The sequence below is a fragment of the Accipiter gentilis genome, chromosome 32 (assembly GCF_929443795.1).
Source record: "Accipiter gentilis chromosome 32, bAccGen1.1, whole genome shotgun sequence".
NCBI classification, from domain to species: Eukaryota; Metazoa; Chordata; class Aves; order Accipitriformes; family Accipitridae; genus Astur; species Astur gentilis.
Genome location: NC_064911.1, coordinates 4623042 through 4648062, shown reverse-complemented (window position 1 = coordinate 4648062; position 25021 = coordinate 4623042). Strand labels below are relative to the sequence as shown.

At 39.3% G+C, this 25021-nt stretch overlaps 1 protein-coding gene across 6 annotated transcripts in view; it reads right to left on the bottom strand.

The window, feature by feature from the left end:
* Nucleotides 1–24890, bottom strand: part of ITSN1 (intersectin 1) — a 143226-nt gene extending 118336 nt beyond the window's left edge. For 5 of the 6 annotated variants that reach the window (XM_049834911.1, XM_049834914.1, XM_049834913.1 and 2 more), the window contains exon 1: nt 24698–24890. The gene's annotated coding sequence lies outside the window, so the exon portion shown is untranslated. The remainder of the gene's footprint in view (nt 1–24697) is intronic. The other variant, XM_049834917.1, reaches the window with a different exon arrangement.
* Between the last annotated feature and the right edge of the window lie 131 nt (nt 24891–25021).

Genomic DNA, 25021 nt, shown 5'->3' with positions numbered 1-25021 from the left:
TTGTTAAAAAGCTTCATTAACATAATTGCAGTTGGCAAGTTCTGACTCCTCCCCCTTCAAAACAAGTTCTAAAACTAAAAATCTGAAACGTAAGAATTATGGAGTTAGGAATACATGTCACATATATACAATAGCCTTAACAGTAGCCTGGCATTTCCTTCAAGAATGATTCAGTAAGGAAAACAAGGAAATGCATTATATCACTGCTAGTTATTACAGTATTGTGCTCTCTTAGATCCTCAAAGTCTATTTTGTTTCACAAACATGAACTTGAGCAGTGATCTCAAATGCCAGTAAGTAACCGTTTAGAGTTATACTGAATGCTAATAGAATCAGATAAAGCAGATTGGTTCTGCTATTTACATTACATAAAATGAAGACAGTCATGCTTTATTTCAGAACTGTTAATCTGACTGTCTCCATGGCTCAAGGATCACTAAGAAATGGCACTTAGAAGATACACTTGGAATAAAAGGGGAAAGTGGCCAAAACCTGGAGTCCAGCCTTAGCCAAAGGAAAGCAATGTCTAAGTGGTCTGTAATACCTAAGTGCCAGTTTTATGTTATTTGTATATTAATCTATGTTGTGGTTTAAGCCCAGCCGGTAACAAAGCACCACAAAGCCACTTGCTCACTCGTCCCCTCCAGCCCTGGTAGGATGAGGAGAAAATATAAAGAAAAGCTCGTGGGTTGAGACAAGGACAGGGAGGGATCACCCACCACTTATGGTCACAGGTAAAAGACAGGCTCAACTTGGGGAAGAAAGAAAATCAATTTAATTTACTACAAATCAAATTAAAACAAGGATAATGAGAAGTAAACCCAAACCTTAGAATACCTTCCCCCCACCCCTCCCTCCTTCCCAGCTCAACTCCACTCCCAATTTTCTCCACCTCCTGCCCCCTGCCAGTGGCACAGGAGGACAGGGAATGGGGGTTGGGGTCAGTTCATCACACATTGTCTCTGCTGCTCCTTCCTCCTTAGGAGCAGGACTCTTCACTCTTCCCCTGCTTGAGCATGGGGTCCTTCTCCCAAAGACAAACTTCTCCAACGTGAGTCCTTCCCATGGGCTGCAGTCCTTCCCGAACTTCTCTGGCATGGGTCCTTTCCACAGGCCAATATTCAGTCACAGACTGCTCCAGCGTGGGCTTTCCCATGGAGTCACAGCCATCTTGGGGGACATCCCCCTGCTCCGGCGTGGGCTCCTCTCTCCCCAGGCTGCAGGTGGGCATCTGCTTCCCCACTCACCTCCACAGGCTGGGGGGGGGACAGCCTGCCATCTCACCATGGGCTGCAGTGGCATCAACCTCCTCTTGGTGGCTGCACAGGTGTTCCTCTCACATTCCAATCTCCTCCCCCACAGTAGTTAATAAGTTCCCCTTCTTAAATATGTTATCACCACCACCATTGCTGATGGGCTTGGCCTTGGCCAGAGGCAGGTCCAACTTGGAGCTGGGGAAGTTTCTAGCAGCTTCTCACAGGAGCCACCCCTGCAGCCCCTCCCCCACTACCAAAAACCCCACCACACAAACCCAAACCAATAAATTATTCTAAGAAGAGGCTGATAGTCATATCACACCTTTAACTTAGCCACCCTTAACTTTTTAACTCTAGCTTTTCAGAGAGTAGAGCACAGCTGTTTTGAAAGCCCAATGCAGCACTGGATCACCTCTATTTGACTAGACATTTTTCCCTTATCAGATTTCTAATCTCTCCAGTCCACATAACAAGTAACCTTGTTTCTTCCTTTATTGCCTCAGCAAGAAATAGCCTACTACAGAATAATATGATGACGATATTTTTAAATTTTTTTTGCAGATTAACCCTTTGATTATTCCTACATCAACTATCACAGCACAACTGCTTCCACACCCCTTTGGGCCACCTCCTATAGAGAGGTGGACACTGCTATTATTACTTGCAAGTCAAGAAGTTCATGTAAATATACCAGGGGGTAGCTGATAAATTTCTTTCCCCCCTTTCCTACAGATTCCCACTACGCAACTCTGCATGAACTCTCCCATGTTTCACCATATTGGTCCAGCATTACTCCAGTGTTCTGCCTTCTCAATGCATCATTTTAATCTATCATTGCTGCTTACCTCCACTGCAGCTAAAGCCACCCTAACAGCAAGGATTCCTTTTTCAAACCCCTGCATGAGCTCAGAAGTGATAGGGTGCTGGAGATGGCGTTCCTGTGAGCTGTGTTTTCAGTCATGGGACTGAAAAGTGAAGAAATTATGGACACAGTCTAGATCTGTGTTCCCCCTTTCTGACTAGGCCAACTTAACTGTCTGTAAGATTAGGCAGATCAGAATCAAAGGACTCATAACCCAGCTTGATGTTCTTAGAGAAATGAGGGCAGCCAAAGGAATAGGTCAGAGCCATCAAGTCTTTCTTGGATAGCAGTGATGGTCTTCTACCTCAAGATTTCATTACTGGTAGGCCTAACCTAATCCCATGTAGCTATGCTGTGCAAATCCCCATTCTTGTCTGAACTTGATAGTGGATCATTTGAAGTGGGGACAGTGAAAAAAGGAGAAAAAAACCCCAGTCAGATGTTCTGAGTTCTTTCACTTCACATTCTCCATCTCTGCCCCAAAGTAACAGTTATGCTGGGGGAAGGGTAAGAACAAAGAGAAAGCCCAGAGTCAGCACAAGTGTAAGCTGAGAGAGTTCAGGATGTGTGTCCACTCCCTTTCCCTTCCTCCTAGGCAAAACCATAAGAAAAAGGTCGAGTAGGGCAGAGATAGGATAAAGTTGGTGATATAAGAGAAGGCACAGATGGCTCTGTCCTTTGAACTGCTCCAGTGTAGGTCAGTTTGTCCTCTGTAAGCATCTGCTCTTCTGAACTTCTAGAGGAAAGGGGATCACCAGTTAAATAAATGCAGTGGTACAGCAAAAGCAGTTTGCTACAGCAGATTTGTCAAGCAGATTTTCAAAATAGTGCTTTAATAGGAGAAATTACTCAGCATCTACCAAGCCTTATGAGCATCTCAGTAGTTGTGTCAGACCACATCACTATTGACTGAAGTAGCCAACATCTCCTACACATGTACCTTCTGCTCTGAATTTCTTCAAAGCTCTGTCTTCCTAACTCTTCTGCATGACATTAGGAGCACTTTCAGATCCAAGAACAGACATATATTATGTCATTTAGACAAGTGTTCCTATTACACACCTTCCTTCTGGTCACACTTAACCAAGTTGTTCAGACACAGGTTGATAGCAGTCATTCTCTGTGGCTTACTCCTCTATTTTTTTCTTCTAATTAGTCATATAGATTTCCTCGAGAATGTCAATTCAAGAACTTTGATCTCAGGGCAAAAGTCTCCGAAGGAGACCTTGTAAAATATATAAGCATTCCTTGAACCTGCCCTGAACATGAGTAGCATCACTAAGGGACAGCTAACCTCCCTGCACTTCACCAAAAGAAAAGACCCCAAAACAATGAAGATGAAAGGCAAAGACTCGCTCATTGGTTTTGTTTTCAAAAAGAAAAAAAAAATCATTTCAAAAAGAAATCACCAGTGAATTGCTCAACACCACTGAGCGGCATGTTGTGAGAGAAGCTTGTTCTTTGGGGCAAGAATAAAACAGGCATTAAAACAAATCCTGAAAATGAGGATGCTTTCCTAACTTTTTTGGAAATTACTTTTTTCTTCACAACAGTGCCTCCCAGAGAAAGGGGTCACAAACACTCTACAGAAAGTTATAGTTCCAGTTGTTAGGGTTATACTGACCAAGCAAGCACTTAAATTTCTCAAGATTTAATTATGAGGATTCTCATATTGAGCTAAAAACATCTTATTGACCTATAAAGCTACCAATGCAACACACACCAGGAAATTCTCTGTTCTGTGGCACTAACACACAGGTACAGTCCTGACCCCAGCACTATAAGGCAATCAAATGTATTTGTATAAAATGCAGTGATCTCAGTACTGCGTTGACCCCAGTTATGTGACCCTCTTGATTTCATCACAAGCAACACATATAATTTAGATGTAATAAAAAGTATATAGCTATAAAAATAATATATATGTAGCACAAGCTTCATATGTGTGGCTATCTACACAGAGTGCCACATCAGTTAGCATCAAACAGTAAGGTTAAATCCTTTTTGTTACAAGGATGAGTTTAAACAGTTATGTAGAGTGCAGGTGTGGGCAGTGGGGAGCTGCAGGGGTAGCCTCTCTGGGGCTCCAATGGACCCACTGCAGTGCACAGCTGAGCCCCTCAGCCAAGATGGTGGCACCTCAGGGAAAACCTGTGTAAGAAAGGGCAAAACACTGCCTGGCAGTGAGTGGAAAAGCATGAGAAACAGCCCTGTGAGTACCCACAAGAGGACGTGCACCAGGCACTCCGGCAAGGATCCGCTGCAGCCCATGGAGAGACCATGTTGAAGCAGGTATTGCCCTGCAGCTCATGGATAGACCACAATGGAGCAGATATCTACACTGCAGCCCAGGGAGGACCCCAGGCTGGAGCAGGTTTATCGTGAAGGACTGCAGCCTGTGAAAAGGATCAACACTGGAGTAGGGGAAAAAGCAAGCAGAGGAAGAAGCAGCAGAGAGGAGCTGTTAAGTACTGACCGCAGCCCCCATTTGCCACCCCCAGGTGCTGCTTGGGGTGTGAGGGAGGCAGAGGCATCAGGAATGACGGAGTAAAGTTGAGCCTAGGATAAAGGAGAGGGAAAGGTGTTGTTTCAATTTGTCTTTGTTTCTCACTATCCCACCTTATTTTAACTGGTGATAAATTAAATTTGTTTTCCCCATGTCAAGTCTGTTTTGCCCATGACAGTAATTGTTATGTAATCTCCCTGTCTTTATCCCAACCCATGAGCTTTTTCACCCCATCTTCTCCCCCATCCTGTTGAGGAGGGGAGTGAGTGAGCAGCTGGGTGGGCATGTGGCAGCTAGCCAAGGTCAACCCATGACAACATACTAACTTATTTGAAGAAAACAGTATTCCACCTGTAGATGATCCTGACAATTCAGGAAATATTAGAGACTACATAGGAAATGTCAAAGAATTAGAAAAAGCATGAACAGACAAAACTGTTCTGACTTACGAAATTATTTTTATATAATATGAATATATATAAATACTGAAAGTATGTGTGGACTGATACAAAGATTACCAAATTTTGGCTTCTACTTATTCGGCACACTACAGGCTTTAAGAGGACTTGGCCAAAGTTCTCTAAAACCAGTAACACAATGAATAAATTACCAATGCTACATTTCAGTCAAGGAAATTGTGATAAATTGTGTTTAAAAAGAGATTACAGAAGAGGACACAGACTCTTTTCTACTTCAAATAAGAAACATACACAATAAGCAGTACCTGCTATACAGGATACAATTCAATAATCCTCCTCAGTCTCTAAAATTGAAGATCACCTATAGGCAGGCTTGTTTAGCAGAATATTTAAAGAACTTCAGTAATAAAACAACACAAATAATAGTTCCCAGGTGAATATAGAGAACATACTTGAGTCTAAAGCAGTTAACATATGGCAAGGAGTTCGTTACTGAAGCTTCATTTCTTTTATGAAACAAACTTTTTTATTTAGTTAGAGCTTTATTTGTGCTAAGATCTGGAACTCTTTTCCATGAGCAGGATCATTGGTTCTCAGTTTTACAAAAAATGAAATACTTCTTTTAAAACAAACCCAATTAAAGCATTAACTTATGTAGTTTGATAAAGAAAAAGACACCTTTGGAAAAAAAATATTCCAAAGACCTGCTTGAAGGTGTACTGCTATTCTTAGGTAACATTTAACACAAACATGCTTCCAGCAGACAGTGAAAAGACAAAACAGCACTTCAAATAGCAGCTTTATTGGGAAGAAATGCAAATGTTGGATGAACAGATAGCAAAACTTCCTGTAATATTTTTCACATAGTGATAAGGACAGACCCTTGGGCATTTGTAAAATTAAGGTATTTCCTTACACTAGAAAGGTTGCTTATCAGACAAGAGTACATATGGAAGATAAAGGATTCCCTTACATTGTCAAGAAAACAAAAGTTGCATAAAGCTTAAACAAGAAATTTTATATGTTAAAGCTCAATTGTTGGAGGTAACATCTCCTACTTAAAATATGCTTAAAAACACACTAATGAACTGAAGTAAAAAGGGCTTAACGGCATAAGACAGGGATATCCTAAAGAAAGGTTTTTCTGTTTCCTTTTTCCATCAGGATACTGATTCCCCTCCAAAATGCCTACAAGCAATTTTCACAAAAGAGCAAAAACATTTCCGATGTGTCCACAAGGCTAGACAATTGATATATGCAATGGGATAAGGGAAAGAAAAAATGTTTTGCAAGATGAAATGGTAAATAGTACATACATATTTAAAACTTTTAAAAAGCATATTCTAACTTATAAACCCTATTTGTATATTAAACATAATTATCAATTGACTGTTAGTGCAGTTGAATGGCACAAAAAATTGTGTAAGGTCATGTGACAAGTTTCCTTTCCAGTTGACAAGTGTGCTTTCTATCAGTTCCACATGAATCAGTCTCCTACATCTCAACAACAATCAGAAAAGTTTCAATCCTTGGTTGGGGTAAAAGATTCTTCAAATGTTAAGATATGAGGACAGGAATAATCCTGCTGAATATATTACCAGTGTTAATAATGAGTTCAGAGGCAGCAAAGAAATGATAAAAACAGACACAAAAAAAGGAAGGCTTTCCACATATTTCACTAGAGTTGAGGTGCAAGTATTTATGCAACACAGACTCCTTCAAAGCACACATACAGTGAAGTTAAGGTTTTCCTCGCTACAGGAAGAGATAGGTAGAAGCAAGAGTTTATTAGAAGAATAGACAGATTTCAGCTTTAGTCATAACAAGCTGGATGTTGCAAACACTATTCCACAGCAGCGCTTTCTAACTGCTGAGCAGTCAAGGGAGCAGCAGGATCACTCAAACACAGTCCCACTAAGTTCCAGGCTACAAACACTCTGCATTTCTGCCAAGGGTTGGGAATTATTTCAAGCCTATGCAAGAAAGAACCAGGACACGCACACAAACAAACCAACTCCAAGAAAAAAAACTGGATACAGAGGACAGGACATTTTTTTAAAAAGACACATATATCAAGCAGTTAGAAAAGAGATGCTTATTCTCAGTATATAAATATTTACAGCCCATAAGATGGCTTCTCTGATGAATGCAGGTTACAGGGGGAGGACACCATATGCACAGGCATTTTTCATGCTTGATCTGGAAAGCAGGCTACTTTGTTACGGTCCTTCTGTAAATAACCAAGGAAGTCTGTATAGTTAATAATACTGAAAAGAGTCATTTCCCGTACTGAAATGCTTTAATACCTCTTTCCAGGATAAAAATTCCTTTCTTTAAAGAGGATAAGAACATTAACGTTATTGTTAGTGCTAATGGTTTATTTACTCTAAGTCACAAATCTGCAGCATGGGGAGGTTTATTTACTGTAGCTTACAAATTTCTCCCCTGTGGGTACTTCGAAAGTCATCTGTTTTTCAGTACCTAGTAATCAGGAAAATTTGTTACAAGTCACATTATGGTTGTGGGGCTGTCTTCGACTAGGAAAAAAAATCAAACTGCAAAATTGTAATACAATGCTCTGATTTCCCAGTATAATAGATCTAAAAAACCTTTCAAGTTTGATGCAAGCAGAAAGTGAAGACAGCTATGAAAACAAGCCCACTGAACTCCTTAAAAAACCCTCAGATTTGCAAGTTTTTAACATGCTAACTGTTAATCAGCGCCCAACTACACACGTAAGTTCTGCTGGTATGTAACAATATGATCCTTATTCACTGAAGTTTTGTGGTGGCAACAGGTTGATTACTATGAAGAGACACCCTGAACTCTGCGTCCTCGAGAGACTTGTTTCCTCAGCAAAGGCAGGGATAGAAAAAAGTGAAGGGATGAAACATTTATATGGGGAGTAGTAAAGAAAGGTCATAGAGAGGAGGGCCAACAAAGAATGAAGCAAGTCAAGCCTGATAAAAGCACAGGAAGGGCATGATGCTACAGAGGACTTCACAATTCATCCACCTCATAGTTCAAACACAACTCATCCCTTTCCTCCATCAAACTCCCACAGCTCTTAAGCACTCAGGTAAAACCTCAAAAAGATTAAGCTTTCCAAGTTTCACACTTCTGAGAAGAGATCAAATACGCTCAGAAGATGATGTTACACCCATCACCCAGTGATGGCAAAAACGATGATCTGAAGAAAGAACTTTGTTTTAGGATCTAACTTGCCTAGAGATTAGTAGATTTCTTTTTTAAAGTAGTCAATAGGATTGTAAGACCCCTTCTTTTTCATCTTCCCTCACAATACAAGCCCTGAACAAGGTTCTTGTAGGACACAAATGCTGAAGAAGTGAAAGACTCCAGCCATCTTGTTAAATGCATGAACTTTAAATTCCTACAGAAGTCATTAGCACTACATCTCACCCAGACAGTTATCTCTAGGTATATTTGTTGCCATGAGCTTATTTTGGTTCATTTGCAGGGAATCAAAGATGCCACCTCTAGTATCAATTTAAACAGTTACCAAGTGTGCATCTTCAGTGTATTATTCTCTCTTATGGTCTCAAGACTGGTAGGGTAGAAGACATACACTGATAGCAACCAATATACTGATATGTCTCCCAAACCAGAAAAAAATACATCCAGTCTTAAGCTTAAGATAGCTCCTTCCTTTCTATGCTGATTTCAAGTTCAGGATAAAGCATATAGCCGAAGTTCAGAAAGATTCTGAAATAAACAGCTGACATAAAATATATGTGTACATGTATGTAATAAGATTGAAAAAACATTTAACTACGTAAAACAGAAGGGTTGTTATACATATGCCACCATAATGGAGGTATTTTAGTGAATTTAGTTTTCCTGATACAAAGGACGTGTACTTGCAGCAAATACTTGCAGCAGTTTTAATCTTACTCAAATTTTAAACAGTGAATTTAAGAAATTCTTCTGCCTTTTTGTAAGGTAGTTTTTGTACTCTGGTTTACCAGTTTTGATCTCATCTTAAAATGGGACTTTACACACAGGATTCTCATTTTTTCTAGCTGTTTAGGTGACTATAATCTACTAATCTAATTTGACTAAGTAGTTCTCGTAAGTCACTCTTTCCCGTCCAGAGAACACAGTATCCATGACAGACATGTGTCATACCTAATTCAGTTATTTCTCACAAACTGAAAACAATACCCTAGTAAGATTTCCTCTAAAAAAACATATTGAGTAAGTAACATTAGTTTTTCAAGATTCTCCACTTTTTGGTCATTCAAACAGGCATTTAATATTAATATAGCAATAAAATACTATTGCTAAGTACCAAAAATTGCTTGGAGAAAGAGGAACCTCTTTTTAGTGGAAGAACAGGGACCCACCTCACTTCATTAACAGGATCACATCTGTAGGTAATGAATCAGGTTTATATATGTATAAATATATTTATACATGGCAAAAGAAATAGCAGAGGAGAGATCTGTAGTTTAAGATTACAAATGACATTTATTTTCCAGTAAAAATGTTAACATATCTTCATGCTAGAATGACAGATATAAAAAAGTTTGTACAATTTATAGCACAGGAGGAATACAAGTTTGCACAGTTTATAGTTCACACTTGCAGTAGTGGATTAAAACCTGACAGCTAAAATGATTAGAGTCCCCATTCATTCAACCTACTCTAGAAGCTACTGCAACTTTTAAGGTGCTTCCACTCTTGAACCAGGATCAGGATTACTTTATTTCTCAATCTGGCTTGCTAAAAATAGGGGCAAGTTTACCTTGAAACTGAGTCTTATGACTCCAACAGAAGATAGCTTGAGGGCCATTTTCTGCAGCAGAGGCATCATCAGACGAGGCTTGGGGACAGCTGTGAAGGAAGCTTGGAAGAGCAGAGTCTAGCATAATTGGCAGTATGTTCAGCAGTAATTTTTCAACTCACACTGGCTGGCTTCAGTACAGCACAGCATACTTTAAGAGTTGGCAACTGACAAGATTTTAAAAATAAACTTTGGATTCTAAAAATACATTTCTGATTATTTACCTTCTTAGTTAAGACCTGAAAATGAAAACTGGCATTATAATGAAGCATCTAGTCCTTCACCAATCATTACAGCTCGTAAGTTACCTTCTAAAATGGGAAGCAAGATTTTCTTGTAGTCACTTGTCTGTAGAAGCATAGGCTTAAGATATTTTACATTAAAAATTAAGTTGTCAATATTTCAGCTATTCAAAAACCCCATATACTGAAGCACTTAAAATCAAACCTTCATCAGACAAAAAAACCCCTTTCTCAAAAACTCAACAGCCTAGTTTTCAACTCTCCTGGAAAATATACATGGCATTTACTGGAGCTTGAAACTAAGGGCAAAAGACAAAATGAACTTACTGGAAAGAAGAGCTGGCTACTTGCAGGGGAAAGAATCTGAACTTTTGCTTCAAAATTAACTTGTCCCCCTTTGGGAAAAGAAAAAGGCAGTAATACTCAACCCCCATTTGACATCAGAACAATGAATACGTGTCTAATCAAGAACCAATGGAGGCACTAAATATGCCAAGTATGATATACAGCATTTTGTATTCAATATGTTGAATTCCAGAGTTCTGAACAGTCATAACAGGTCCTATGAAGCAGTGAATTGTAAGAAGTCTGGGACATGGCAAGAGTAAGATTGTTAAGTTAATTTCCTCTGAAAACCTAGCGACAATAACTAGTTATCCTAAAGCCACAGTACTATTTTCTATCACTTTTAAAGCTTCCAGAGCAGCACCAGCATAAATCTCATACATAAGTCAAATTAACTTTACTTTCCCACATAAATGAGCAATAAAGTACCCATAGAGATAAAATTACATGAACATGCCTCAGTTCTCATCTGCTTAAATACTTCTGCTGACTGTTTCAGAAACCAAGTACTCAAAGTACTCCTTCAAATCTACAGCTGTTTTAGTGCAACTTTTAAGCAAGAAACCCCAGGTTATGCAAGAAAAAATTCCAGTAAAAAAAAAGCCAGTTCATAGGCTTAAAGGAGAAAAAAGCAGCAGCAAGTAATCCTCAATAAAGCCTGCCAGCAAGCATTGCCAAGAGATGCACTGACATTCTAGACTGAATAGGCCATTTACTCACATTTCTTTTCTTTTTGCTTTTTATTTCTAATTCTCCAACAAACAATGTCCATGACAACTGTTTCAACCTACAGGAGTTCTACTATATGGCAACAGTTCATGTTCTTACTTTAAGACCTGCTGAAAAACTCACTATTTTGACTACCAGTTCTTAAATGCTAAATATATATGATGACAATTGAGAGAATAACAGAAGTATCTGGGATATACATTTGTCTATGGATCATTTGATCACTGCTTGTACAGCTGCAGATTGGAATGCTTGAGGAGTAGGGAAAAAGAAAAAAAATCAGCACCTCCAGTTCCTTCGAGATACTCACGAAAGAGAAAGAATTTTCAATTAGGCCCAGCAGAAAAATCAGCACCTTCCAACACTGCAATCATTACTTTAGCCTTTTGAAAAGTTCCTGTTGGTGTAATAGCCCAAAAATGAAGCCTTAACATAGGCCTCAAGAAACCTGATTGCCAGCAGCTGGTACAGTGTCAAAGTATGCAGTGTTAAAATCCTCAAGAGAGCTGACGGTATCAGGTGGAAGAATCAAGCTGAAATAAAGGCAAAGAAACTGGGTAACAGTACAAACATCAAAGACTAAAAAGAAAATGTAACACCTCAGGACAATGTGTACTACTAACTTGTCAGAAAATACTAGAAAGAAACCTACTGTCTAACAAGAACAGAAGAGAGAGGCAAACTTTCTTGAAACACAGACCAGTATGTCAGAGCTAAAGCTAGAAATGACAGCTGGTGGCCAACATCAGGCTACACAAAGAGTATTAAGTTTTCTGGTTTACTCACCTGTTCCCTTATATTAATGTACTTCAAAATTTGGGTAGTCTTCCATGAGTGTTTCTGGGAAATTAATTGCATTACTGACAATTAAGAAAGCTATCAGACTGCTTCTAAACTAAAACATTTAGGATATTAAACCAGAACTAAACATACCTGCCTGAACACACAAACAATATACAGGCATTAGAACAATACACATAGCTTATGTCAAACCCTTGAGAGAAGGCCATTCTTTAGAAATTATGAAGCAATACAATATGAAGTGTATGAACCATCTTGACCATAGCCTATGTTTCAGGCTAACTTATTTCTCTATAATAAAAAAGCTTTCATTACATAGACAAATCCTTAAGATTTGATCTTCTAGGGGACTGCATATGACAATTCAGTCGAACCCTGGAAAAGGTTCTCTCTGTGACAGAATAATTGATCTGCTTTGGAAAACAGCAATTTCAGAGTATCAAGTCCCAGCAACATACCAAGTCATTTGTGAATTAAGCACTATGAAGAAAAAAGAAAAATAAACAAACCCCAAAAAGCTTGGGGAGGATCATAGTTGTTCCAAGTGATATCTAACAGTTGCATGAAAGATTCAATTTGTCATTGGTTTTAGTGCAAAGTTGTGTTGCAGACCTATAACAGAAACTCAGTTAAACCTCATCTGTTAAATCTTATCTCTAGATTGGCATGCCAACTGAACTGATACACAAAGATGCAAGAAAAAAAAATGAGCCATAGCATTAAAATGCTACAGCCTGGCCAAAAATATGAGTAACCAGATACACAATGCCAGAGGTCACAGCATCCACCAACAGCACTGCTCATGCAAGCTATTGAAAAACTAATAAAGTCCTACAAAGAGGCACTAAGCCAGCATCATCCCAAGAGAGAAAGAACTTAACACATTTTTTCACTTACCTTGCCAATAACCTCCCCACTGTATCCAACCCACTAAACATTAAAATCTGGAAGAGATATAATGATTCTATAGCAACCAGCTGCTGAGATATTTTTCAAACAGAATGAACTGAATACAACTGCCAAATACTTTCCCAACAAATTCAGCCTATTCCTAGTCAGAGGAGAAAATTATGTTCACTGCCATGATTCAAGATACAGTGCAAATCTGAGGTCATTACAAAACTAGGGCAGTTTAAAACAAATCAGATAACCCCAAATAGGTAAATAGACACACAAATTGCAGGTATGCAAGTTGCTATTGCTCTGCAAGGACAGACACATCACTCAAGAAGCCTATCCTCTGGAGTAGCACTTCCGTGAGACTTTTTTTCCACACTAGTTACTCCCATCACCACATCACCACCAGGCCAACTTTACTAATACTTCCATGTCTCCTGTAAGAGTCTATTAGGGAATCTTCTGGAGATTTAACACAGTCACATGAACATGTCAGCTCCACAGTGGTAGCTGCACATGTATGTAATTTGGGTTCTGTAAACTCTCAAAAGAAAGCAGTAATTTGGTTGTCTCTGTGTTTAGATGCAACCACTCCTGCTATGTCTCCTGCAGTGCATATCTGTAAAAACGTTCAACCTCCCTGCTGTATGCCTACAAGCACATCAGCTAAAGCATTTTTCTCAGCAAAACAAGAATGAGAAACCATGAGAATTCAAGAGCATGGTTTCCCTTAGCTCATATTCAACACAAAGGAAACCTCTAGGTAACTTGCAAAAATAACTAAAAAAAAAAAATTAAAAAAAAAAAAAAATCAAGCCTAATACTAGGTTTATATACATTGCCCCAAGTGCATATCCTCAGAAGACATATTTTGGAAGTCTACAAATCAAAAGAATGGTGGAAGCCACTTCACTAAGTAACCTCTGTTTCCTTTTATTGCAGTAATGCTTTATTTCTATTTAAATCTTCACAGAATAAAGTCCTTAATCTTTAATGAGAGACAAAGCCAAGCTAATACAAGATGGAATTATTGGTAGACTATATTCTGGTTTCATAATATAGTACAGGGACAACAACTGAAGTCAACAGGTGGATGTTTAAAATACCTTAGTTGAGACAGGCTCCCATTTTTCCTCTTTGGCTAATTTTGTTACCCTGGTGTTTTTCCATCTCTCTTCCCCAGCTGTAAAGCATGGCTCATCGTGTCCAAGCTACTTCAGAAAAGTACCTGAGGATTGCCAGAAAAGCCAAGGGATTCCTCTTGTACATGGCCTGGTACAGGACTAGAAACTGCTGCTGCCACCTTAAAAATGATAATCAGAGCAAACTAAGTTTGGAAATCTGCATACCAGTGTATCTGCACTATTTGTAGCCTTCTGCCCTTTTCTTGCCCTTTGTATTTACTGTCTTTTTAAACCTCTCTAGCTAGAAAGTATCTCAGGTGGCGAATAACTGCATGCATTGTTCTCTCTGGACAATTCAATTAACTTTTTTTAAAAATTTAATTTATTTATTTCTCCCCTCCCCCCTTTTTTCCTTTTTGAAGCTGGGAAAGAACAGTAAGCCTCCACACAAAGAGAAATAAAATTTCACAAGAATTTCAATATGCAGGCTTCCTAGGTTTCATTGTAGTACACAAAGTTTAGCTGAGTCAGTATTCTTGATCATAATGCTTGCCAGTTTTTGAGGGTTTGTGTTGTTTTAAATAAGAGGGCTAAATTTCTGTCACTGTTTTGAACTTCCCAAGCAGAATGCCTAATTTTGAAGATAACCATTTAAGAGATTCTGCATGATTATATTCCCTACCTACACTCCAGAAAGCTATTTCAATGTACTTGTTGCCCTGCCCCAACTAGCCTGTACTTTGCTTTTCCTAACAAAGCTCAGGAGGTTTCATTCAGGATTGCATCAAGGTTATCCAGGAAAAGCAAGAACTTGGCATTGCCATAACAAATTCCAGAAACTCTAGGAATTAAGCAACTCCAGCAGGGAATGTTGTTTTCCTTGGAGCTACAGAGTAACATTTTCCTGCTTGAAGCACTTAGAGAAGGAAAAAAAATAATGCAAAATTACTTCTGAAGCTTCATGCAATTTCTGATTACAGAAACTTTTATCATCTATCAAAGCCACCAAAGGAAAAATCCTCCCTCTTGCTTATACAAAAGTCCTTAAAAGTCCACAAAAAAAAACCCACAACACACAATAGGCAGAAGGTTTATTATTCAGCTATCAATGGAGCCTACCAAATATCCAGAAACAACTATCAGCTGAAAAGACTACAGTCTTTCAGTCTGCTGAAATTTCAGCTAACATGTCATCCCTGGAATAGGTTCAATTCCTCAAGCCAACAACTAATAAGAGCCAAGACACCAAAAGGTCAAAGCTCCATTTCTCTTATCCCTGCCTCTGAGCAAGTGGTGAGACCAGGAAGAAAAAAAGAAAAACAATTCTACATATTCCTACCCTTTTTATTCCTACAGTTCTCCTCCTTTCTAGGTAAGGACTCTGAAGTCTGTATCAAGACACAGGAAGGAGCAGAGTGAAACTAGCTCAGATCCTACCAGTTTGTCATCTGCCCATGAAATTCTGAATTCTAATATTGAAACCTTGCTTTCTGCTGTAGTCTGGCAAAGCAGCAAGCAACGGCATAAATACTCAAGAGATACCATATCACATGAAATTTAGTCTTTGCTGTATTCAAATTAAGAGTTAGACTCCATAGAATCAGATGACATTCACATCAAAAAGGCTTGCATTCAGTTTTTTTGTTTGTTTTGCTCGTTTCTTTTAAAGAAAGGCTTTATCAAATATTTTGAAACTTCTCTATTTTTCTCCCACAACACCAGTAGCTCTAACCTGGGGGCATTAAAACGATCTGATGCTAAAATGGCTAGTCTCAGACACACATACACAAAAAATACTATGCTGCTTTTGTTAATCCAATATTCCTTTATTTCTTTCTTATTCACACAGCATGTCAAACACTACCATTTGGTTCTGGACAACAGGCTTCCAATGCAAATTTAGTTGTTAAATTCCATTTAACCACCCATACAAATGCTATCACTAACTAGCCCACACCTAGTCTTCACCAGGATCTTCCCCATCACATCACCTGAAAGTAACACAAAGAGATTAAAAGAAAACTTTGCCAGATTTCCTAAAATAGAGGAAGAATAGGAACAGGCACCAAAATATCCAGGTCTTACATAAGTCTTACATAGAACACATCAGGTAAATTCATGTAGGGTTTGGTTGTTTGGTTTGGTTTTGTTGTGTTTTTTTTTTATTTAGAAGACAGCTTTACTTAGGGACGCTTCTGGGTTATTACATAAATAGTTACAGGTTTGTTTGTAAGTTCTAAAATAACAGCAGATTAAGCTCTTTGGGTTAAATTCACCCAACTAGTTAATACAATTTTTAAAAGTCATACAATAGCATTTGTCAGCAGTTCAGAATGTTAAGAGTACTTCACTCAAAAGGATGCATCTTTTTCCCTCCTCCCAAAAACAAACACAAAGCAAAATTGCTTTGCATACATCGTCTACAGACAGCACAAGTTTTAAACAATCCTCTCAGAGTTAGATGTTGAGTTTAAATAGTAGCACCAAATGTATGTTTGTGACACATTTGAGGAATCAATCCATTGCTGCATTAGACATGTTAAAGTCAGCACTGCATCTGGAGTATTTCATACTTCTGTTTCACAAGACTGGATTCCAGTTATTGTGCACAGCTATGTGACTTATGGTTCATCCACAACTTCTGATTGTGCAAAGAGGATGACTAATTAATCAAAAAAGCATTAAACTGTTAAAGTGAAATTGCTGCACAAACCTCAACTCCATTCAGATTATTCTGATAAGAACTGTGTTAATGAAGCATGTTCTGAGCACGGAAAACACCCTTAGCAGCTTCCTATCAGCAAGCCTAGCTGAGAGACCACAAAAGCATAATAGTGGGAGGAACCCACTATCAGAGTGGGAAGATCGAACAATTTTAGTTCCATGGGGACTAAAGATCTCTTCTTCAGAAGCCCAATACCCTCTTTGTACCACTAATGCCATCTGAAGGGCTCTTGGCAAACAGGAATTTTCAACACTAAGACAGGCTTATTGATACCAACTAAGCCACTGACTCCTGACCACAGCCAGTTAGAGCTTATCAGTAATGCCAACATTACATCCAGTCAAGTGCTACACTACACAAAAAGTGAAATGCATTTGCCTTCTTCTGTCATGTCATCACTGCTCATGTCATCATAGAGTTTGGCAACATTTCCTTGAAGCAATGCCATTTTTCAGCAAAGACTATCTACAAGACAAACAATTCCTATCATATTTCTTAAAATTAGCATATTACATTCAACAGTAGGTTGCTAATTGTTCTTTTATAAGCATATTATATTGCTTACTATGATTTTAAGTAAGGTAAGTACAGAATAACAGAACATGCAGAAACTTCTTCTAAGCTGGATAATGGATGTTTTCAAACTTTGTCATTAAACACCTCCAAAACCCATGTGTCCTGCCATGAATTTAGTATAGATGACCTTATGTGAAAACATATTTTAACACTTCTATGTTTTGAACTTTACCTCTGGATTTAAGTTTTACAAGCCACAATTAAAAAAAAGAGACAACTATAAAGAATAGTTGGAAAAGGATGGGGAAAAACCTTGTTAGATGTCTGTTTTTTAAATTTAGTACTTGCCCAAATACCTACAGCAACTTAATTCCACACTACTTTAACAAAAAATTGTTCCTTCTTCTCTTCGTTGTTTATTATGCTCTTTTGCAATTTTAGCAGACACTGAAGAACAGAGGTATTAAAATGGAATGCTGCTTTGTGAGAAAATTTTAGAAGTATTTCAGGTAGCTCTGCAAACTATTTCCAGTAGTTTAGTTTACACAGTCTTTCCTGTTGAGATTGGCTCTTACAAACATCAACAGAACAAAATCAACGAACACCAAAATACAAAGCTTAACTGGGAAAGAACATCTGCCTGCCTTCAGATAATACTGAAATATATAGGTCCATTAAAGAGAAGAAATACAGATACAAGAGAAAAAGAGAAAAAAAAGAACAGATAAGAAGAATGTGGATTGGTGAAGGCAACAAGTTACGAAAACAAACATCGCAGTAGCACAGGCAGTAGATGCACTGAAGAACCAGGTCAGAGAATTGCTATCTAAAAAAAAGCCAATTACACTGGATGCCCATGCAAAAACAAACAAACAAAAAAACCCAGACCTGAATATCACAGGAGTCTATCTGTCTGCCTGAGAAAAACAGAACCAAGTTTATCCAACTGGGACTCACAGGTGATTCAAAGAAAAAATGGCAGTATTTTTATTTAAGAATTTAAACTATTGCACCATCCCCTTTGGTATATGATCAGATTACTGGCATTTTACTACAAAACAGAACTCTGAAGTTGTCAGCTTTTGTCTGTGATTCTCTGTAAGAAAGAACGAAACTTACATCCCCAAAATACCCTGAAGATTTATGGAAGAAATTAGAACTTTACACTGCATAATTGAGCTTCTGTCTAAACCTCCTCACCACAAACACAGGAATCCATACAGAATCTGTACACAGCTGAAGGCCACGTACCAGCAGAGAACTCTTCACAGGTGCATCTATATATTGCAACAGATTCTATTCAACTGCCAGCTTTGTATGGGTACAAGCACACGATCATACAGAATAGCTTGCAGGATGAGGGCTTAACAATGCGAAGCTAGTGTCTAAACATAATGTAAGATAACTGGAACTAGGATCTGTTCAGCCTTTATCTTCTTTCGTTGCAAGACAGGAAGAAAAGACAACACTGAAGTTTTGACTAATCCTGACATGACCTATTAAAAAACTTACTTTAAAAAACACTAAATATTGCACCTCACAGTTTATAGGGCCATCCACATTCTTGTGCTTGTGAACTTGAAATTATAATATAAAGCTAGAGTACACGAAAAATGTATTTTTACAGTCACTAATAAGAGGCGCTTTTTTTTAATAAAGAGGTGGTGGCCTCAAAACACAAGATTAGCCTGATCTTATCTTCAGTTTTCAGATCAGTCATACGAACACTTAATATATAAGCACTAGGTTTCCAAAACACAACTATAGGTGCTAAATTGTAACATAATATGAGGATGGGATCATTGATAAGCATCCGAGTGTCCTTGCATAAACTCACCTTGACCTCTGAAAGTTAGATATGCAGCTGACTTTACATAGCTTCTTCAGCTAAATGGGCACCCAAGACTGTTCTATTCTGTACAGACACACAGTTGAATTACCTTCCTAGTAGTCAATATTGGATTTCTCCTTTACAGTTCAACTGGTAGGGCAACTAACAAAAAGTTAACATATACTTTACAGGATAAGCATTATTTAGAAAACAAGATACCTTTTTTATTTTTCCTCCAAGATGGGTGGTTGGTCTTTCTTAAATGTACAACTAGACATAATTTTAATATTTTTCTCATATACTGTTTGTAGGTACTCACACTGAGAAACTTGAAAGTACTACCAGAAATGAATAAAAGTTCTTGTTTCTCCAATGTGATTCTGACATGGGTACCTTTGGATCTTAGCAGCCCTGCAGAATCACAGAAGGAATGCAACAATTTGATTTGCATATGTTACATTTATTGACAAACCAATTACTTTGTAACACGTTGCAAAACTGTAATTGATTGCTTAAAACAATTACTGTCTCATTTAAGAGTTAGCATACAGTCTTCACCTCAAAATCTTAACAAGGTTCTACAGACGTCTCCAATCATGAAGCAAGGAAAAGCCAAGAAAGGCTGCCTGCTGGTAAGCTATTATAGTGGTGTGTCTTCAAACCCTAATAAAGTTATCAGTACAGAAACTCTGGCTGTCAGATTTGAGAAACTAGGAATCTGTGTTTTGTGTTACTTGCCACCCAGTATCTTCAGTAAGCACTCAAACATACAGCTTTAATTCTAATGCAGAATTGTTTATTTTAGTCCTTTAAGTATTAAAAATTCTGTTGAAGATCTCTGTGGGCAGTTAATACAATGAACATGATTTAGTTATGCATAACACACTGTTCAGTAAAAACATATACAAATCATAACACCAAACAGTCACAGAAATTGACTACTTCTTTCTTTAAAAAGTGGGGGACCAGAACAAGACAAACACCACAGTTAATGTCAAGGATGTTGGGAAATGCAGACTACCTGCTTACAGCATGCGTGATTCTAGCTGAAGGTTTCTCCTATTAAGTATATATTCCATTAATAACTTCTTTCAATTGTTTTATTCTCAGTTGTAAAGTCTGGGAATTACTTTTGGAAAACATCTTTAGAAAGTATGGCTAAAAGATAAGTAGAGCAGCTAACTAGTAAACTGGTCCAAAGATACTACTTTAGATTTATTATGTGTGGTTTGAGTTAGAAATTTTCTAAATGCTGTAAATAAGTCCTCATATATAGCTCATGAATTATTTCATAGGTATATTTAATTGTTGTAAATATTACTTACAATTACATATGAAAGTAGAGAAAGCAATGTGCTACAAAGGAGTTTCATTATGAGTCCTCCAGAGAAGCCGCAACCCTCCATGAACCCTCTTTCAGAAACCATAGATTTAAACCCAGGTGTCCCATGTATTTTGGAAGTTTATTAATAACTATTATCTACAAATTGTGTGTATCTTGAAATGATGCAAAGATAAACCACTGTCCAGTCATTTACAGCAGATTAGTCATCCTCAGGTCTAGATCTCTACTTAGAAGATATTTAGGTAGAGAATCTTCATGGAAATTAGCATGAGCTATCCATCAAAATACAAAGGAAACCTGAATTCTTGAGACAACAGGTCTTCAGTGAAATTATTTTAATAGTATTACTCGGGCTTACTAATCTATCATATCAGTATATTTATCTATAATACTAGAACATACCATCAAGCCCATGATTTTCAAGGATTGCCATCACACAAAAACTTACTCTCATAAATCCATGTGTATTTAGACTTCAACTGTCAAAACTGTGGTCACCACAAATATCCTGTGGGCACACACAACCACAAGAGACAGAGCAGGGGAAGGGAGATTGAGAACTACTGTGAAAGAGAAATATACAGCAGAGATTTAGGTTTCAGGCAATTAATAATACGATTATTTCAAACCTCCAGACACACATTTTACACACACAACACTTGTGAAAAGTTAACTTTACAGAGAAAAGGGAAGACGACCACTGAAATGACACTAGCATGAATTAATTCAGTTACCTTAGATACAACACATGAAAAAAAGGAAAATACAGTATCCAACATATGTAAGTTCAATACATTTAATAAGAGAAAACCAAACCAAGTATGTACTACAACATTTAATTTTTCTGCATTTTCACTGATTGCAATGAAGGGAATGTTGTAAAAAAATGCACCTTTTGCATCAGAAATAAAATAAAAAAAACGCTTTTCTGCCTAGCCCTCTTCACTCCTCCCCATACAAAAATATTTAATGTCTTTTTTCTATTCCAGTCAAGAAGTTAATCCTCTGACACTCTGAAGCAGATAGACAAATTCCAGTTTCAGTTATAGAAAAGCATTTAAGATCATTAACTAGAAACCAATCTCTCCTATACAAATGGTGCACGGTCTACCAAGAACTTGACCACCTCTACCCCTTAGACACACACACAGAGCTATCTAGAGAGATTCATTCCAGATAGGTGGATTAACTTGACATCTACATGCATGTTCCAAAAATACACAATTTTTGTTTTCTTACATGAAAGATTGGCAAATACAGTTATGACTGCAATCTGCAATTAAAATATCAAGACATACTGACGATAACAATGCAACCTGAAAATAATCAGTGGAATCTTTTTTTTTAATTTTAGAAAGTGTAGTCTTAAAAGAGGGTAACTACTTTTGCCACAGATCATACAGACATTTTAGCACCTCACAGTAAGGTTTTATGCACACAAGTAATTTACCATTAAATCTCAGACTGAACCAAATTTCTAATTGTCTACCACACCACCCAATTTCATGCTATACAAGTAAAAACAAAAACAACTTACTGTGTAGGGGGCATTTCAAGTTCAGCAGCTATATTAAATACAACAGCAATGAGCATTCAAAGTTTCTATCAGACAACAGAAGCAGAAGCAATTTTTGGTTTATTTTTATAGTTTAAAAAAAAAATAAATCAATCTGATCTCTTTGGTTCCATGCAGGTTAACTACTGAGCCACCCCCACCTGAAATGTGTATTACAAACAAATCTGTCTGCTTATGAATTATTCCACTCATATTACTGAAGACAGCATAGTTGATAACTATCCATGATGATCTTCTCCCCATTCCTCAATTACATTTTCCTTAACTTTTTTATTTTTCTTTTTATTCTACAAACAGAAGTCTTATATTCCTATTTTCCCTGGTGTTATCCTACTAAAATTACAATCCATGATTACAGTACAAAGATAGACCAGAAAAGGCTATTCGACATCATCATTTAGAATTATTTAATTCCTAGATTCACATTCTTTCCTGAATCCAAATCTATCCTAATTGCATGATTAGAGGTATTAAGAAAAGGGCATGCAGACTTTCCACCAAACAGCTAACAGCAGCAAAAGACAGAACAGGCACTGCAGGTCATTGGTTTATTTTGAGATACCAATTCTTATGTTACTGTACCTAAGTAGTTATTCCACTCAACCAGGATATAAAGGAAAATTATCAAGAAAACACAGCTACTCTGAAAAGGATCTTATCTGGAATGGAAGACAGTGGGATATTATAGAGGGAACACTAGAACTGAAAGAATTAAGTGTGGTTTGTGAAGCAGCAAGTGCAAAGAGCAGCCTGCTCAGCTCAAATGAAGTTTGAGTCTCATACACTGGAGAAACTGTTCAGAAACAGTTCATCTGTACGAAATATGACCCCTGTAAAGCTGCCAAAAATCAGTGAGAGCATACAAGTGCTAATCACGCAAGCTAAAATGGCTCAAGCTGCTTTGACTTACATGCATGCCTAAACATAGATGACATATCTTAAATTATAAGTTAACAAAAAGAGCGCAACTGTTTTCTTTACCTGTACTTCTATATGCAATCAGTACACCTCCTCATCATCCACAAGCAAGTGCACCCCCCACTCCTGTACTTGGAAATCTGAATACAGCTGACATGCAAGACTCCTCCTTCCATACCTCACCCCCTCAAGCAGGTCTTTGGAGATGTAGTGCAAGCATTTTAAAACAGAAAGAATCCAGTAATCTATTCGCTGGTATGTTAAAAAGTGTACTGTATAAAAACATCACCAGGTCATATTCATTGAGGGAAGTTACTGGTGACTAGAAACAAAGGCAAAAGAAAAAAAGGTTTCTTTCTTTTACTGGTGACACTCTCCAGAGTCATCAGTACTTAAAATACACAGTTTGGCTTTTTGATTTAGGATAAAATGCATGCATTTAGAGGTTGACTTCAAATATTTTGTTAAAATACATAGCTATTACCTTAAATATATTTTGCCATAGAAGCTCTAAACAAAACGCATACTTTAGAACTGGGGGGTGGGAAGAGGTAGAGGAAAACAGTGTTTCTGGCTTTAATAGTACCACACTACCACATCTGGAATACTAGTTATTTTACTAACAAGAATTATTTACTAAACAATATTCTGTAATGGTCTATGGAAGTGTTTTCCCTATCACGACATTCATGCCCCACAGAAAGGTAGAGTTCCCAGAAAATACTGTTTTCTAAAAGCAAAAACTACATTTCTTTCAAAATAAAGAAGCAGCTGAATCAGAACAAAAGATGTCCACAGGAAATATTATCCACAAAGTTGTCTGCTAATCCGAGGCAAACAGAAATGAAGGGACAAAAACCCCGACCATGTACCGGTTTCCTTTTCCTGACGCCCTGACAACATTCCCTCGTTCAATTGGTCGTGTGCCCTTTTCAAGCCGTAAGGGATGGCATTCCTCCTTCCCTTCGCACCAGGGCGGACCGTATGCGTCGAAGGGGCAGGGAGCAAAGAGGACGGAGGCGGCAGGAATAATCATTATTTAACTCGGTAAAGGGAAACCCGCTACCCGCAGCCGCACGGCCCACCCCCTGCGTTCCACGTCCGAGATTCCCCCGGAGGACACGGGTGGCCGGGACACGGCTCCCTCCGGGAGCGATGGCTGTCTTGTGATGGTGAGGGTTGTGCTATCGCCGAGCCAGCGCGCAGCAACCGCGGCGCTCCCCCCCGCCGCATTGCCCCGCTTTCCCCTACCCACAAAACCGAACCTGCGAAAACGGCGCCAGCGAAACCCACCCCGGTGAGGTACGAATAAAAATTAAAAGAATAATATTAAAAAAAAAAAAAAAAAAAAGACCAGCCCGAGGAAGGCAAGCAGCAGCGCCCGCCCCAGCGCGCAGCAGCCGGCGCGCACACAGCCCGCCGGGGCCGGACCCGCACGGGGGGCGCATCCCACGGGCGCCCGCCTCACGGCTCCGCGCCAACCCCGGGGCCGCCCACGGCTGTCGAGGGAGATGAGGAGGAGCGGGGCGCCTCGCTCCGTGCCGGGCACCCACCCGGCGCCTGTCAGAGGGCCCAGGCACGGGGACACGCCCGGCCACCGGTACCGTGCGGAGGCGGGGGGCGGCAGAGGCAGCACAAGGCAGAGGCGCCGCTGCCCCCCCACGCCACCCCCCCCCGCCGCGAGTACCCGCCGGGCGCCGTTGGCCTGGGGTGAACCGTCGCCCCTCCCAGTGAGGGTCCGTCGTCGTCCCCCCCCACCCCCCCGCCCTTCCCGTCCCCTCCCGCCGCCACCGGGCAGTACCTCATATCTGCGCGGGCCGGGGGGCCCTACTCACACCCATGGCGACGGCGGGGGGGATGGAGGAGCCGGAGCGGCGTCCGCCACCGCCTCCGCCAGACGCACCATCCCCTCCCGCTGCCTCCTCAGCCACCGTCTGGCGGGCGGCGGGGGGGGAGGAGCCCTGGCTCGCACTCGCCTTCACAGCCGCCGTACTGACGCGCGGCCGCGGCCTGCCTGCCTCCCTCCCGCCCACTCCCACCCCCCCGCACGCGACGGCCAGGCGCGTGCCGCCAATCAGAGACCGGGACCGCCGCGGGGACCCGGCCTCCTCCGGCCAATCCGAGC